Below are 11,757 nucleotides of genomic sequence, written 5' to 3' on the forward strand. Positions count from 1 at the left end.
AGATGATCTGCTGATGAGCGGCGTTAATGATAGATGAACATCTATTTCTGTTTCATTTCGTTCATTTTTCTTCAACTGAGGAGCATTGGCATGTGGAGTTCACCAATGACAATCAACAACCAGTGACTGTTTTAAGATTTTAGGTGGGTACATTTTTTTTTTTTCACTTTCACTCCCTGGGAATTTAAAAGAAGAGAATTGATGTCAATGATGTTGCCGCTGTGCACTGGCAGGGCTCAGGGATTCGACCAGCTCGGTATCCAAAGTTCAGGCGGCTGCTGGTGCTTCTAATGGTGCAGAAGATATTGTCATCGGCAGGTTCTGAAGCCTTTAGGGCCGGTGATTCAAACACAACAACCCTCCTGAGGATTGTTGCCGGCTGCGTCCGCTCCCTTTATGACCACAGAGGACGATCTTCCCACTCTTGGGACGCCGGTGGAAATGGTGTCTCAAAGTGGTTTCTCGAACATGACGCTGGCCTCCACAGTCACCGGAAGTCAAACCAGCAGGGACTCTGGCATCGTGGATATGCGGTCGACAACTGTGCAGCCACTCGATGATAGAGCAACTTGATGAATTTGTCTATGACCAATGTTGTCGAGCAATCTATTACTAAGTCATCCACTCCTGTGATTAAACTACTTGTTGAGTAGCTGCGTAATGTAACGGGATTTACTGTGGCAAAGCTGGTAATTATATCATCAAGTAAGGATTCCATTACTTTCCCGAAATCTTTTGCGAGCTAAAAATGTCTTATTATTTACAAAATCTGCCCTTTAATAAAGTTTATTCCACAGCACTGAGCAACTGTTACTTTATCGTTTTTTAACTAAAGTAGTTAGTAATTAGAAATTGATTACTTATGAAACAGAGTAGTTGTAGAAGTAATTAGATTACTTTTAAAGGAGAAATCAGTGATCAGTCGTTGGATTACTTTTATGGGGCAATCCCAACAACACTGCCAATGTTGACAAGATAAGGGCTTCAACCCTCGTGCTTGCAATATGGAGCAAATAAAAGGGGCTGCTGCGGGTGAAACTATTGTAGTCAATGGATTAGATTGGGGGGCATTATTATTATGTATTGTACACATCCTCCATCCACTGGAGCCAAATCCTCTTCTTAGATTTGTTAACTGTCAGAAACACACAAGTTCAAGCTTTGGTGTTAAAAGATGGCAGAGAGGACGGCAATGCCGACATCCCAGTATAGAAAGCCAAAGCCTAGCTAAAGCTCGGGGAGTGTTGTAGCAGATCTGAAATGCCTTGCTGAGCATTCAAAGCGCTCCTTCTGCCACTGTATACATAACACCCCTAGCAGCAGCTCTTTCCCGGCATATGCTGTTCCTAAAGTGGCTCGCGAATGTGCGCGGCAAACTGTAAAATGCCGAAATTGCTGCATGCGGCGTTCAGAAATGAGGGTTGTTTTGTTAAGCCCCTGCAAAAATACCAAACCGCCCAGCTGTGCCCCCGGTCTTAAATCAAGGTGCAACGGAGCCACTTAAGTGCTGGGGCGTTAATTCTTTAGCTGCATTAATGTTCCTAATTGCTGAAAACAGCCTCTCAATCTGTGCGTCGGAGCGCGGCAGTGCTACGGAGCCGCCTTACTTGGATAGTAAGATTTCCTCATTAATGATGCATCAGTGCAACATCTGCTGTTAATCAGAGGGATCACTTTTATGATTCGATCAACGCTCTGTTTTTGTACGTCCTGCTCACCTTTGGAGCCGTTGTGCCTTTGTTGACGGGTGCCCGGCTGGATTTGAGTGGACAAGGCGGGGGGGGTGGAAAAAGGTCAGGAAGCAAATATCTCAAAGCTCCCCCTTGGCCAGACGGGGGTGTTTGTTTAGCAGAACATCCTAAAGGAAGTTACACACCTGATGCTTTACGAATAAACAACATAGTCGTGGGTCATTAATTTCGCATCAAGAATATTTTGGCTGGCCCGCAGTGTAATATTTTCATAATTGCAGCAGAGGTTTAGCAGTACTTGGAGCTACTGAACTTATTTCACTTGGATCAGCTCTATTTGAGCAGGAATAGAGCAGCGTCAAAATAAGCATTGGCTTCTAGCAATCATAGCCATGGGGTTGTCTTTGATCTCAAGCAGGGATAATGAACTCAGAGTTTCGCCTCCTCATACAAGCACTCAAATTAAATTATTAAATGGTCGCTCTGACTGAACGTAATTTCGGGAGGCAGTGGGACAATATGAGGAGTGTAATGTTGTGCCCCGTGTGAGGCAGAAGAGGACACATCAGCAGGAACCCATTGACACCAAACAGTGCCTGGCAGTTTGTCTGAGGTAAATTGTGGACAAATTGCAATAGCCGTGTTCAGACTGCAAGCCACAATACGATTAGTAGCCCATGCAGATTGAAACCAAATGTTTGTTTTTTTTTGTAGTCTGAACAGTCACAAATTACATGAAATCCAATGTTTGCCAAAGCTGATTCGAATCCACTTTCGGGAGGCAGTTTCAAAATCAGATCAAAAAACAGATCCAGATTTGGACACTTGCTAAAACACAGTGTGGCCAATCAGCCCTGCTGATTGGCTGATGCCTTGTGAAAATAATCAAACAGGAACTGAATGAAAATGTGGCGCTTCCTTTCAATAGAATATTTGATCTCTAATATTTGATATTTTATATGAGTGTGTTTACGCTCATTAAGCAAAACACAATTTAAAGAAAAGAGAATGAATTAGAAACGTATCAATTGGTCCAAATTAATCACACACAAAAAAAAAACATACCCAGTGTTTAATGAGGTAATGGTGCGGTTTTCGCCCAAATGCTCCTCGTGCCATCAGTCCGTCAACGGGTTCAGGATGAGACACATTCTATCTGCACCGTCTTCCAGCCTTGGCGTTTCTCCCTCTCCCTCTATCACACCTACGCTCTGGGATTTAGTCCGGGGGGGGTTGGTGGTGGTGCGGGAGGTGTTACGGCCCTCGGAGCATGCCGCTGAGGAAGATGAATGCTTGGCTGCTGCTCAGGTGTAATTGGATCATGCACCTGCCTCCGGTGTGGTCATTGATCTCTCCCCTCGCGGGGCCCAATATTTAAGCAGGGTAGAGCCGCGGGGCCCGAGCCCAGATTGATTTCTTTTTCTCTACCCTCAAACAGATGATGAGTCTTTGGACGCGCGTGATCAACATTAATCTGTGCCGCCGGAAGATGGAGCGGCTAATAGGAGGCGCCCCGCCGCCGCATCCGATGGGCCTCGGCTCGCTCCAGATGAATCCCCTAATGGGACATTTGTATCAGCCATTCATATGAAATCAATGGACTCGCGTGCTGACATTTTGCCTGACTAGTGGCACATTGTGCTCCCAGGCGGGGGGAGGAATGGCCGCGGCTGCGCTCGAGGAGGGCTTCTCACTCGCGAAGACGGAAGTGTTGAAATAAGTTAGCGGTGGGAAAAAGTTAACGGTCCAAGTTGGAACTACTGGGGTTTATTTTGAGAATCTGGTGTTGTTTTTCTTGGTGGTGGTGGGGTTAATGCCATTACCATTCAATCTAGGTCCTAATGGTCCCAATCCATTATGTGATTGCGCTGCTCTATTGTTCCTTTCAGTGGAATGATCTATAGGAATGGGCACTTGGCAGAAGGACAACAAACAGCTGAGGGAAAGCAAAGGTCACCGGGATCGTTAGAATGTTTGTTGGCGTCCGTTTAAGTGTGGACATTTCTGATGCAACTTATAAAACAAACCGACCCAAAAACAAACAAGAAGGACCTCAACAACTGGGCCAACTGGGCTTTTGCGGCATCGCGACTAAAATGCCCTTCTCAGGATGACGTGCGTTGGGCGGAAACTGTGTTAACACATATGCACAAGGCCAAAATGCTGCAGGGTATCTGCAATGCAAGCATGTCACACAGAGGGGAGTGGGGAGTGGGGAGGGGGGGTTGGTTTAAATGTCTTTCTGTTGTGCGTTGCAGATCAATATGCAAAGAAGAGGGTGGGGGAAAAAAAAAAAGCATTTGTCCAGCTGGAATGTGTTTGCGTATCCGCTCTTGTGCGCTGCAAAGCCGTGCTCCGCGCCGCGAAGGTCACACCGGAGACGAGAAATCTCGACGTTTTTTGAAATTCTGTTGGGTTTTTTTTTTTTTTTGGGCTGTAGCAGCGTGGGCGCTCCCTCTCTCTCTCTCTCTCTCATCACTTTTTGCAATAACCGAGCCATGTTACCGCACATGAATTTGGCTGTAATATTCATGAATGTTTTATGCCCTTGAAGGGCAGGGGGTGGGCAAAAAAAAAAAATCCTCCTCCTCCTCCTCCTCCTCCAGACTCTGTCTCAGCGTATGACACAATACTTCTGAATGGCCTTCGCTCTCATATCTGCCAGTCCCACCAGACACGGTTTGATTTCACTCTTTTCATTGATGCTCTTTGACCAGCTGCAGCAGAATAAGATGGAAGGAGAAGAGGAAAAAGAAGGAGGGACCCCTGGGGGCACCGAAAGCAGAAAATATTACCAACGTGATGAATATAGAGCGGAGAGAGGAGGGTTAAAAAAAAAAAAAAAAAAAAAAAGGCAGTGAGGGTTTTAACAAGCGGTGCATGGACGGGGGGGTGATGAATCCCCCCTGACTGGGCAGCCTGCAGATACGGCACAAAGAGACGAAAACTGTGTCACACACAGGGGAAAAAAAGAGAGCGAGGCGGGAGACACAGATATAAATGTGGGTGAATATACACATTATGAAATGTCTCAACGCTGCACACATTTAATGGACTCATCTCACAAGCAGGAAAAGATGATTTATTCTATCCACCCCCGCCCCCCCACCCAGACTTTCGTTGTATTTGCACTTAAATCTCTTTCCTCCCCACAGGTACAGACGAGTCTCAAAGCACAGATAAAAGCCCGACCTTTATCCCGGGAAGATTATCCCGGGCACGTCGCGCACGTTCCACCGGACGTTCCAATGCGTCTGATTTTCTTCTCTTTTTCTTCTTCTTCTTCTTCTTCTTCTTCTTCTTCATTTCGCCACGGAGGGATTTCTTTTTCGAGGGAGCCCGACAAGAACTGGCAGGCGGCGCTTTGAAGCGACGCTGCTCAGATGTCCCACAGCAGCAAATACATCACCATTATCCGCGCGGCTCCGGCTGATGGGCTTTTGAAAAGCGGCGTTGACGTGAGCTCCACAGAGCGGCCGCGGCCGACTTCTGAGTGACTCTGAAATCTCCTGTAGGGCCGCGTTTTTGGGCGCCGCGGTTCACACGTTTTCATCCCCAGCTAAATCAGCCCATCAGCTCGGTGGTTTAAGTAGAGCAGCTTTGAATACTAACGCGCCTGCTATCTTTGTGTCTGCCGCTTCCTGTGGCGCTAACAACCGCGTCCTCTGCGACAACACAACTGGCCTATTCTGTGGAGCTGTGATTGAAATTGTCTTATGGGTGGGGGGTACGCAGGTTCTTCGGGTTTAGTTTTAGCTTTGCGTTTTGTCCAGAAGATGAGTCATCATTCGGCGTGGATGTAATGATCTCAAAGTGCAACATGATAAAATATACATAAAAGACTTGGGCGAGGAAAAAAAAGAAGAAGCAGTTAGCGATAGTTAAAAATTCATCAAACTTTGCACTTTTGCAACATAAAGTGCTGGGAGTAAGTGCCTTTCCATAAAGGCTATTAATGCACATTTGGAAGAAATTTGCATCGTAACTTTGGCGGAAACGGCATAATTTAAAACCGCTTTGCAAAAAAGTTAGTTTGCTCGCCTTCGGTGTCCCCGTTGTCCGTTTCCGAATCAGAACCAATGCCCACAACTAGTGGTGGGAAACACACAACCTGCGATGTTTCCACCTGCCCAAGCCAATTGTCCTTTTGTTTGAAACCAACGTACGTTCACAACGACACCAAGGCATCATTTTCCAATTGTCAATTCATCTGTCGACGACAAGCTCTCCGTTCCACTTGCTGGTTCTGATCAGCGCATCCACCGATCCAAGGGCCGCGTGGCCGCTTTGCTCGGAAGCGTTTGCATTTTGGGAAAAAATGAAAATAAAACAACTCCATAAATGCCGCTCAGGAAACCCTAAACGCACCGCAGCATAATATGTGCACGCTATTTGGTTTCGGGCGAGCAGAGATGACTCTCTAAGTACGGCCGGAGATAAATAATTAATGCAATTCTGTGCTTTGATTCGGCGCGCTCTCGACCCAGCGTGGAAAGCCCTCGTGCGTTCCGCCGCTGCCTTCGCCAGTTGACCTTTAAAGGAGAGAGAGAGAGAGAGAGAGAGAGAGAGAGAGAGAGAGAGAGAGGAGAGAGAGAGAGAGAGAGAGAGAGAGAGAGAGAGAGAGAGAGAGAGAGAGAGAGAGAGAGAGAGAGAGAGAGAGAGAGAGAGAGAGAGAGAGAGAGAGATTATTTTTTTGTAATACTCGGGCACATGCAGGAGGTCGCTGCAAGCTTCTTTTTTTTTTCTCTCTCTGTATTGTCATATTTGTTCCCATCGCACGATGAAGACGTTTGCAAATCTGGCAACCCAGCGGGGCGGAAAGCGCGCTGCCGCGCCACGGCCGCCGTCCTGCGGCTGCTTCTCTGCCGAGCGCCGTCCCCGTAATGAGCTGCGACATGAGCACGAGGCGCGCGCAGAGACGCCGCGTCTGAAGAGCAAACAAAGGATGGTAGTTTGCCCGCAGAAGAGGCCGCCTGTCCGTTCTCTGACCCCCCCACCCCACCCCTACACCCCCCACCCCTTCTCACTTCTGCCCATTTATTTTATCATTTTCAACGTCTTGTTTTCTTGATTTTTTTTGCGCTCGTTGTTTGTTTTGTTTGTTTTTTTTTGCTCTGCTGCAACACAGCCGCCGGCCTCCTACCACCTCCGCCCACCCGCCGTCCATTGTCCGCCCGGATCCCTCCGAGCGCGTCTGCCCTGACCTACATACCCTGTGGTCATCAATTTTGTATATGCAGCAGCCGCCGCAGCCGCCGCAGCCGCCGCCGCAGCACGGTGATGCATGGATCCTCCTCGGCGGGGAGATTTCTGCAGACACTGCGAGCGGGCCGCACGTCACTCAAAACCCACTCGGACAAAGACGCACGCGCAAGCTCAGACGCTCCAGTACACACACACACACACACACACACACACACAGAAATAAATCAGAGCTGTGGCAGTCGTCGGCTGACATCAGCCCTCCGGCAACAGCGCCGCAGCCGCAGCCCTATATACGGGAGCAGGCAAAGACAGAGACCGCCCAGTCTGAGCAAGCAGCGGCAGACAATCAGCGGGAGCAGCGGATTTAAATGGAATCCAAACAAGTCGGACTTGATAACGTGCAATTCCGTGGAAGAGAATCACTGCGGGTCTACGGGCTGCCAGTTCGAATCTCCGGGAAATGAGAAAAATCTATTCTGTTTCACGTCTTGTGCTAAAATACCCGTTTTTTGGGGGGAAAATGAGCCCTTTGTGACATCACAAAAATTCAAAAATGTCAATGGCAAAAACGTTGATCCTTTTTCTACTTTTCTTTACTGCTAGCTTTGCCTCATAGCAAGCAGTCGCTAAAAGGTTCAGGCGCGGAGATCTGCGAGCGGGCCATCTCTGTGTCGGAGGGATGCTGATTGCTCGGGTGGCACTGTTTGGGGGACAGCGCGCCGCTGCTGGGAAGGTCCGCATGAGCCAAAATCACAGTGTTTAGCCAGAGGATCAAAGTCGGGGCCCGAGGGCTGGCCTGCAGGGCCGCTCCGTCCTGCCGCCCGGGGGACTTCCTGTGTGAGGCCAGCGAGCTCGGTGGCTTCCTGCGAACCGTCCAGTCGTCCAGCGGGACGGGAGGAGTCCGATCGGACCCGGATCCAGCTTTTAAATGTTTCCTTTTGAGCCTTCAAATCCAAAGCGGCGTCCAGTTTGCGATCCGCGCGCTCGCCCACCCGAAATACTTGCTTCACAGCAGGGCAACGTTCTGAACTCCATCTGCTACTGTCGGAGAGGTTTGGCCGGAACGCGGCACCTTTTCAAGTGCGATTCATTGTTTCATGGAGCCCTCGGTGTGATTCATCGCTGCTCCGCGCCGTCATTACCACCGAACTCTCACGAAAACTGACAACCACAGCGATGGATGTTTTCATCTGCGCCCCCCCCCCCCCTTTTAAACTGCAACTCCCTCACACCCCCCCCTCACCCCCCACCCCCAGAGCTCCTCTTTTCCTTCAGCATCTCCTCCTCCTCCTCCTCCTCCTCTTCTTTTCTTTTCACAGCCTGTTCGTCTTTATCTTCCCAAGGTCTGAGGGCTGAGTTATTATCAAACGCATTCATACCGCTGCCTCCGGAACACGCACGGCGCCGCTGAATCACACTTCTCAACGCTCTCTTCTTTTGCGAGAGCAGAGCCGGGTACAAACTCTCGGCTCCATCAGAGGTTTGCAAGGTTTTTGTTGGGAAACGGAAGAAAATGTAACACGACCGGGGCCAAACAGTAACGGCAAACGCACCTTGCGGAGTGCACACGAGGGGAGGCGGTGAGGGAGGGGCGGACAAATTCTGTTCGGGTCTCAGTTTAAGCTGTGGCTCTTGCACTCATTTTGTGCCTCGCTGCCACTTGCTCGCAGGACACTCGAAAACTGGAGGGTAGAAAAGAAGTCAACCGGTGAGACTGTGAATGGGTTATTGGGTAAATTTAGCCCTCGCTTTTCAGATGGTGAGCCTGTTTTTTATTTAAAAAAAAAAAAAAATCAAATGTATTTATGGAGACTGTGGATGTTTTCTCTCCACTTTTTAGGTAACTCCTCAAGTGCAGCGAGGACGGAGGAGTGAGCAGAATAAGGCGATGCCAGTGTGTGGGTTAGTGCAGCGGAGGCAATTTCCCCCCCCCCCCCCTCCCCTCGCAAAAACTACAAAGAAGACGTCTTGCGCGCGCCTGCATGCAGACAAGTCAATCTGCCAATTTGCATTTGGAGCTCGACGGGGTAGGAACTGAATGTTGACAGCTATCCGGAGGCAGCCCTGAGAAAACAAGTCCCCGAAGTCGGCGTCTCAGGTCTGATCCGCGACACGTGCGTGGAGACGAGCTCCAGTCTGACGCGTATGGGTTGATCTTTGTCACAACAAATCACTCGGCTCCTCCCTGTCAATAGAGCAGGAAGTGGTGAGCTGCCCGCCAAAGCTGAAGAACTACCTGCGGCGACGAGCTAGCAAGGATTTGGTTGGGGGGGGAAGGTCGGATCCAACCGCAGTTTCAGTTTTGATCGGGCTCAACGTTACAACCTTTAAACATCGCGAATGTCGCTAGCAATTTATTTACGACGGTAAAATTCGAATTCTTCCCCTGATGTTTTTAATCTATCTCACAAGCACGACAAACCCAACCATCCTTTTTCGGGGTACAGTAGAAGACGAGTCACTCACTTGCATCACTGTGAGGGAACGAGATTGACAGCTGTGTTTTGACAGCGAAGGGTCCATTTCAGTTTTCAGCTTCAGTCCAGACGTCTGATTCCCTGGAAGGAGTTCTTCATTGTTTGCTGCCAAACTCTGTTGTTGACGGAGTCCAGGTCTTAGCCTCGACGTTCGACAGATTGTTCTGTCTGGAACGTGACTGACAGAGGTTTCATTCTCTCGGCTTCCAAGTGTTTCTTTCTTTTACTAAGTGGCCTCGGCTTTTCCAAATGTTCTCTGTGGGCTCTTTTCCAGACGGAAACCTATTACGGGCACAACAACAGATTGGGAAGACATCAGATGTGACTTTGGAGGATGACGTTTCTTTCATTGACAAATCATAGCCGACTTCACCGCAGATGTACCCCAGAAGTTTTTGGACGCTCGTTAGTCCCGCCCTCGCCAAGTTGCGCGGCGTAATCAAACCTGTCAACATGATTAGTGTTTTTTTTTTTTTTTTTTTGTCCTTTTTTTTTGTTGTTGTTGTTGTTGTGCAAGGCGAACGCCCGCCAGAAGAAGCCTGGAGTTAATTAATTTGATTAAGCTTAGATATTCTCTCTTGTGCACGACCTTTAGTAAACATCCAAACAAACAAACCCCCCCCCCCCCACACACACACCCCCTCCACCCCCGTTCTGCCTTCGCCAGCGTTTTGCAATGATGGAGAATTTCATCAGCCTTGATTAGAGGATCTGCCGCACTTCGCTGGTATCCAGACCAAAACTTTAATTCTGGCCGGTGAGACGCGTCTCCTGCCGTACATTGTGTGGGCTGAGTACCACCATGCAGGGAGAGGACTCCCGCTGCCAAACAAATGTTCCTCTTTTCTGTCCGAGGCGTTCTCCTCTCCACCAGCCACCCTCCCATTCCCCTACATCTTCATCCTCATCATCATCATCCTCATCATCGCAGCTTCATTTATCAAGCTCAGACTTCTTTAAAAAAAAAATAATAATAATAAAGGAACGCACACACATTTTCTCATCCGCTGATTCGCTCCGTCAGCTCCAACAGAAGAATCTTCGCTTAACTCCAGATTCGGCCAAGAGGGGACATTAAAGTCATTAAAGAATAAATGATCCATCCTTTCGAGAAGAATGATTTAGCATCTTGGTTTGCACGGCAGTGGATGGAGAGATGTGAACCTGCCCTTTAGGGCCATTAGCAGGCTGACTTGCCTGTCCTCAGTCCAACAAAGGATAAAATTGGGGCATGTGACTTGTGCCCCTGCTGAGCAGTCCAGCTCTAATGTAGTTCAGAAAGCGGCGGAGCAGCTTAGGAAACACAGTGCCACTCAATTAACGGGCCGTTTTATACATGTGCCGAGGCGATAGCACTGCACCGCCCACGCAGAAACACGGTGTCCAACTCTGAAAGCAGGATTTTATATTGTATAGTTGGAGGCTGACACCCCCGCAGAGAAGCAGGGCACCAAACTTGAAATGTATGGGTTTTTTATTTATTTATTTATTTATTTATTTATTTTTAAATATCTCAGTTGAAAGGTCACATATAATGCAAAGTTCACCTGCTGGGCTTTCCTATTTGTTCAGTGTTTCATTGCACGGGGGGTGGGTGGGGGGGTTACACCACTTCCTTTATTATCTTAGTTAAAGGCCCAGTCTGTCAGATTTAGTGCTCTAGTGGCAAGAAAGCACATCGCATGCATTATGTTAACGTCCCATCCCTGTTTGCTAACGTCCCACGTCATGTCTGTCTGTCTCAGATCAGCTGTGATGTCATGGCTTTTTTTTCTTCTTCTAATAAACAACATAATCTAATCAAGCGTGCCTTTAAACATTTGTAATCTGTGCAGCGTACATTTTATAAATCCAGCACGATACATATTTTTTTTTTCCTATTTTCAAAATTTGAACAATGATATAGAAACCTGTCTTGACAAGACATCTGGATATATTGCAGATCTTTAATTTGCATCCTTGACACTAGGCGGTGTGTGGCCACATGAAATTAAATAAAATCAATAGAAACTTAGCCCCCTGTTTGCAACCTCCGACAAGCTTCTCCTTTAGCTGAAACCAGATGGTTTGTGTTGGATCTCCTCCATCTTTTATTGATCTATTTATTTTAAAGCAAGCTAGCCCACTCTGCTTAACATGCGGTGAGAGCAAGCAGCCTGCATTCAAAGGCCAGCAGCCTTTGGAGAATTGAGAGAGGAAAAAAACTCGGATGTTACGATGTTGTCGCCATTGTCAAGAGGACGCTGCGAATAAAGTTTGTCTACGTGTACGCAGTACATTCACCTTTATCATCATATTCTGAAAATACCACAGTTTTCATGCCGGTCCACGAAACACCTGGCTAACATGAGAACAGGTGCGCCGTTTTACAAACACACCATCTG

The 11,757-nt window shown here is 48.1% G+C and overlaps 1 protein-coding gene across 1 annotated transcript in view; it reads left to right on the top strand.

Annotated features, from left to right (window-relative positions):
* The first annotated feature begins 8,736 nt into the window (after positions 1-8,736).
* The window catches only part of olfm1b (olfactomedin 1b), a 24,795-nt gene continuing 21,774 nt past the window's right edge, over positions 8,737-11,757 (top strand). Inside the window, exon 1 of the mRNA XM_076016280.1 lies at positions 8,737-8,798. The gene's annotated coding sequence lies outside the window, so the exon portion shown is untranslated. The remainder of the gene's footprint in view (positions 8,799-11,757) is intronic.

The sequence above is a fragment of the Nelusetta ayraudi genome, unplaced genomic scaffold (assembly GCF_046127955.1).
Source record: "Nelusetta ayraudi isolate G7.1 ecotype Tasmania unplaced genomic scaffold, CSIRO-AGI_Nayr_v1 ptg000221l, whole genome shotgun sequence".
In the NCBI taxonomy this organism is placed as follows: domain Eukaryota; kingdom Metazoa; phylum Chordata; class Actinopteri; order Tetraodontiformes; family Monacanthidae; genus Nelusetta; species Nelusetta ayraudi.